This window comes from Protobothrops mucrosquamatus, unplaced genomic scaffold, assembly GCF_001527695.2.
Source record: "Protobothrops mucrosquamatus isolate PMUCROS unplaced genomic scaffold, P.Mucros_1.0 scaffold_45, whole genome shotgun sequence".
NCBI classification, from domain to species: Eukaryota; Metazoa; Chordata; class Lepidosauria; order Squamata; family Viperidae; genus Protobothrops; species Protobothrops mucrosquamatus.
This window is the reverse complement of record NW_015386121.1, coordinates 697304-703605: the sequence shown is the minus strand read 5'-3', so window position 1 is coordinate 703605 and position 6302 is coordinate 697304. Positions and strand designations below refer to the sequence as shown.

The following is a 6302-nucleotide window of genomic DNA, read 5'->3' as shown; positions in this document are numbered from 1 at the left end:
ACAAACAGTTCTTGGCAACTGATGCATTTGGAACAATTTTGTAAAACTCTCATTGCTTAATAAAAAATATTGCTGTAATGTGGATTTTAAATATAATTTATTTTTCTAAAAGAAGCAGAAGTATGTGTGCTGGCCATAATACTAACTGCTAAAATCTTTATTAAATGAAATCACAGATCACAAAGATGGACATCTTCTACCTCCCTAAATCTCTTAATCAGATAAATGTCACAACAAGACAGGTGGGAAGATACATGTGTGACATGTATCCTGGAGATCTTAGTAAAGGGGACATTTTAATGATTTTTAAACTGGCTTTGTAATACTATACATATTATTCATTATTTGGACACTGACCACTTCATATAATCTGTATTTTACACCCATATGTTATATTAATATTCTGTGCCATAATCACAAAAGACTTCAAGTGCTTAATATAAATTGTTAAGCAATTTATAAATAAATGTAACTTCTCCTTTTTAATTTTTTTTTCTTCAACTTAAAAGTTTTGAAACTTGAAAAGACAATGGCTGAAAGCCAACAATATGTTTCAGTTAATTTTCTGTCCCTTTATAGCTTCAAATTCTGATCTAAAAGCACCCAATACCAATCTAGGTGGGACAATAGAAGTAAAAAAACACTAATCTGTCTTTAAGCTGGAAACTTAAAAAATAAAAGCCCAATCATGAGATGTATGTACTGGTCATCCAATACAATCCAGTAAGCATTGATATTATTATCCAAGTCTTTCCGAAAATCAACATCATTATTTTATTATCATAATGCAATTTAATTCCATACTTTAAACTGAGTGGTGGATAAAAAGTGTACTTCATTGTCTTATCCTAAACCAGGTCAAATGATATTAGGTTCTAGCCTTATGAAAAAAAGAGATGAGCTTCTCATATCCTCTACTTTTCATGCAAAATATAACTTCATACCCTATTCCTTATCTTTCCCCCTAAGCCAAAAAAGTATTAAAAACTGTAGTCTTTCCCTGTTGAGGAAGTTGCACCAGCTCCCTGACACGTTTGTCTTCCTTTTTTGCACCTATTTTAGCTATACAGATAGTCATTGAATTACAATCGTTCATTTAATGACCGTTCAAAGTTACAGCGGCACTGAAAAAAGTGACTTATGACCATTTTTCACACTTACAACTGATGCAGCATCCTCATGGTCACATGATCAAAATTCAGATGCTTGGCAACTGACTCATATTTATGATGGTTGCAGTGTCCCAGGGTCATGTGATCATCTTTTGTGACCTTCTGACAAGCAAAGTAAATGGGGAAGCCAGATTCACTTAACAACCATGTTACTAGCTTAACAACTTTAGTGATTCACTTAACAATTGTGGCACGAAAGGTCATAAAAATGGAGCAAAATTCACTTAATGAATATTTTGCCTAGCAACAGAAATGCTAGGCTCAATTGTGGTCATAAGTCAAGGACTACTTGTGTAATATCCTGAAAATATGGCCAGCAGAAGTACATATGGTACTGCAGAACAGACCAACATGGCCTTTGCTTACATGAAATCATCCCTACAGAGGGAAGCTTTTATTTTTTTATCTTTTCCTTAACTTGGGATCTGTCTTTTTTATTCAGGCATATACTGTATTGGACAATTTTCATTAGACAATAAAGGTACAAAGTTAGTTTTGGGATTCCCTCTTTGAGTTCCTTTACATTTTTTTTCTTTTGTGTTTCCTAGCTTGCTTCTGATTGGTCAGCTGGATATCCATCACTTCCTGTTTCTACTTCACCAGGGAACAGAATAGATATGATGGCTACCCTGGTAATATAATAGATACTGTGGCTTAGCAGATCACAAAGTCTTTCATCCTTTTACTTGGAAAACAGCTAATTATTTAAACTTTCTATCTAAATATAATTTCCTAATAAAGATTTCCTTCTTTTTTTTAAAGATAAACACTAATCTCCAGAATTCCTTCTGCAAATTTCAAGATTATTGTTATTTCTCNCTTACTACTTACACAAGGATTTTTTCAAAAGGCATAAGAGATTATAACTGCATATGATAGAAAAGGTTTACATCTGTGGAGGATGAGATCCTGATACAAGGGCTAAATAGCCAGAACCTGAATGGTGTTCAGAACAACAAGCTAGACAATGTCATCAAAGCTCAATATGCCAGAGAAGGTGCATAGCGTAGAAGACTACATGTTGCTAATTCTGCTACTAGGAGATATTTCAGGCTGAATCTGCACTTCCTCAGAAGAGCTAAAGCTATATCTACTGCTATTCCTGAGATTTCTTTAAATTCTCATCCCAGTCTCTGCAGACAGAGACATTGCAAATCCAAGTAGAGCTTTTATCATTTGTAAGGGTACAATAAACCTACTGAAGAAATGGAACACAGACGTTTGTAAATAAAAGATGTCAGTATTGTTCATAACTCATGCCTGACGAAACATGTGAATTTAAGTATACTGAGCATACAAATGGATTCATTATTTCTTAAGAAAATTTATATGGCCACCTAACTCATTCTTGGTGTCTCCGGACAGCTTACAAGGATGAAACCCCAATATAAAAACCAATAACCCCATCCCATCCCCCCTGGTGACAACAATCAGACAAGTCACTTGATGGGCTCCATATCACTCTGGGGTCCCCAGCCCCATTGGCAGAATCATGTCTTCAGGGCCTTGAGAAAGAGTGTCAAAGTGGAAACCAGTCTTATCTCTGTCAGGATGATATTCCACAGGGAGAAAGCCACTACAGAGAAGACTCTTTTTCTCGGTCCCACTAGATCAGACATGTCAAACATAAGGCCCACAGGCCGGGTCCTGCCCGCAAAGGGCCCAGATTTGGCCCCCGGGACTGTTCCAGAAATGACAAGGGACTGGCCCCTGCTGCCCCAGCCCTGGCCCACCCCAATCTGACTGGGCGCCCTCCTGGTGCACGCACAGGAAACGGCGAGCATTCAGGGGGCTGGTGGTGCACAGGAGCAGCTGCAGCTCATTTGCCTCACCCCATCCTGCCCCTCCCGGCTCACCCCGTAACGCCTGGCCTTGCCCCGCTTTACTGGTCCTCACCACACCCGGCTCCACTTTGCTGGGCCAGGCACTAAAGCACCGCCGAAAACAGCAGAGTCTGTGTCTGCACCTGCTACGCGCTCACCCATCACGCATCGAGACTTGTCGTTCCAATCGCGCTGGTTCTGCTGCTTGCTGAAGGTCACGAGGCTCGACACGCGATCAGTGCAACGAGCCTCGTGGCGTGATGGGTGAGCGCATTGCAGACGTGGACACAGACTGCTGTTTTTGGCGGCACTTCGGTGTCTGGCCAGCTGCCTCAGATCAGCTGCAGTGCACTGTGGAGAGCATGGCTGATGCGGGCAAAGCAGACTTTGCTGTTTTCGGCAGCATTCCCCCCCCCGTGTCTTCGCTAAATCGATCACCTGGCTAGAAATAAGGTTTAGCAGGCCGAGCGCGCAGGCAGAGGCACGCGGGGAGGCAGGCTGTGCAGATTCCCATACGTGAGACTAGGATTTTTCCCCCTCTGCTGGATTTTCGCTGCCATTGTTTAACTTTCTTTAAAGTTTACTTGATACAGAACGGGAAGGATCCGCTTTCTGCATCAAATAATCTTTAAAGAAAGTTAAACAGTATGGCAGCAAAAATCCAGCAGCAGGGGGAAAAACCCAGTTTTTTAAGACAGCAGACTGGCATGCATACACGTGCCTCCATTCTCCTTGCTTGCTGCAAAGCCAGATTGGAGTCTTCGGCCTGCTCCTTCCAGCCCATTTCGGAGCTGGTCCAAAAGCAAAGGGAATAGTTCCCACCCCACCCGATTGCTGCAGGGCTTCATTTCCAAAAACCCTTTGCACAGGTTCCAGACAAAACTCTGGGACTGAAAAAGCAGCAACAGGAGCAAAGGGCTTTTCAAAGCAGGAGGAAGAAGGAGAAAGTGGGAAAAGTCACTACCGAACAGGCAAGGCGCGACAGGTGTCGGGGCGTGATAAACCTCCCTGCAGGGGCCCTTCAGCATGGTAAATGGTTGAGGGGTGCATGGGGCAGCTCCCCCCTCCCCACCTGCCTCATGGCAGTGCCCCCACCTCCCCCCCTGCAGAGAATCAGTTGTTAAATAATTTGAATCCCACTACTGGATTTAGATGTATTTAAACGTTTGTTTCTTCTGCCTAATTTATTAAATCAATGTCTAATTAGAAATTAAATGTTTCAGAAAAAACCAGGGTGGTTTACAAGAAAACTCTCAAAGACAGCTATTGTAAAGCATCACCAGCACTGCTTAAAACAATATTAAAAGTGTGTTAAGAAAGAAAAATATTAGTAGTAATTTACTAAGTGCTGTTTGACCATAAAATGTATTGTTGTTCTACATATGCCTGACTGAACAGTGTGTTTGGAGTTGCCTCTAAACGGGTGAGGGATGCACTGTTCATATTTTCCTTGGGAGAAATTTCTATAATTGGGGTGCTGTCTCTGAGAAGGCTCTGCTCGTGGCCACTGTTCTATATCAAACTATATCTGGTCTTAATGGATGGTAAACAAAGATGATTAGGGGGCTGGAGGTTAAAACATATGACAAATGTTTGTGGGAATTGGGTATGTCTAGCCTAGTAAAAAGGACTAGGGGTGGTGACATGATAGCAGTGTTCCAATATTTGACAGGCTGCCACAGAGAAAAAGGGGTCAACCTATTTTCCAAAGCATCAGAAGGCAATAATAGATGGAAACTAATCAAGAAGCAAACCAGCCTAGAACTAAGGACTTGTGAAAACAAGTAACAGTGAAAAGGCTTGCCTTCAGAAGTTGTGGGTGCTCCATCACTGGAGGCTTTTAAGAAGAGACTGGATATTCCATTGTCTGGAATGGTATAAGTCTCCTGCTTGAGCAGGGGGTTGGACTAGAAGACCTCAAGGTCTCTTCCAACTCTATAATTCTTTGAGAGAAGTGCTGCCAACCTCTCCCCCTCCCCTCGTCCCTTCCTGGGCACAGAGAGAGGGAAGGAGGGAAACAAGAAGGAAGGAGATGGGAATGAAAAGGAGGGAGGCAGGGAAGGAAGGAAAGGAGGGAGGGAGGAAGGAAAGCAGGGAGATTGGAATGAGAGGGAGGGAGGGTCTGAGGGAAATCCTGTCTTAGCACTTGGCCACCAGAAGCCCTGCTGCCCTTTCGCCATCCCGTGATCTCCCATCCTATTACGGAGGATGCTTTGGTTACAAAGCTGGGTCTCCTCACATGGACAGGGAGTGGGTCTCCCTCTGAACCACACACTTTGCCCTCCTGCACCCACCATGAACAACCTGGCCAAGGAGAGCAAGCACAGCAGCAGCAGCCTCAAGGAGGAGGTAAGTGCAGCTGGGCGCCACCTTGGGGAAGTGGGGCTAGGCTGGGCTGCGGGGTCCCTGAACTCAAGGGCTGGATGCTTGACCTCCGCTACCCAGGGCTCTGGGCAGCCTGCGCCACCATCCGGGGGCCTGCCTGCACAGCCTGAGAGGGACGGTGAGGCTCCTCCAGTGGACCATGCCCTGGCGCTCGCCCCAGTCCCACCCTCCTCCGCTGGAGACCCTCGGATCCGCCACGGTCCTGTCCAGGCCACACAGGCTCCCGTGATGCAAGCGATGTTGAGCTGGCCACACCCATCAAGTAAGCCACACCCACCCATGCCCACCCAGTAGGCCACGCCCAGCTCAGCCATACCCACCTGCCCCCTCCGAGGGCAACCACAATGCTGATGCGGCACTCAATGAAATTGAGTTTGACAACGCTGCACTAGATGGACCTCCTTAGTAAAATCCTTACTGCCCTATGAGCTCTGTTATCAACTTAGATAAACCAAGACTGTTCAACTTAGGTAGTTTATTTTATATTTCTTTCATTCTGTTCTGAGCAAATTTGAGAAAAACATTCCCATCTATACTAAGCCCTCATAAACAAGGAACATAGAATTGTACAAATGTCACATAGACAATGCTATTTTAAATTGTGCATTAAATCAAACATTATGCTCTTTGTTTCATTACTGTATTCCAGTGATGGCGAACCTTTTAGAGACTGAGTGCCCAAAAACTGGCCCCGCCCCTGCTCCATGCCCTGCCCCGCCCCCACTCCGCCCCCCCATCCCCCACCCCTCCTGCCCGCAGGGCCACTCACTGCCTCCAGGGCCCACTGCAGATCGCCCAGGCAGCCCAGCAGCACTATGGCGGTCACGCCCTCTGCCCGCGCCCTGCAGCATCAACTGTGCACGATGGGGTGTGAGGGCAGAGCCTTGTCTATGCTGCCTGGCTGCCATGTCCTTGGCTGCGC

The 6302-nt window shown here is 44.8% G+C and overlaps 1 protein-coding gene across 4 annotated transcripts in view; it reads right to left on the bottom strand.

Annotated features, from left to right (window-relative positions):
* Positions 1–6302, bottom strand: part of KIF16B (kinesin family member 16B) — a 137104-nt gene that overhangs the window by 100030 nt on the left and 30772 nt on the right. The gene's annotated exons all lie outside the window — the stretch shown is intronic.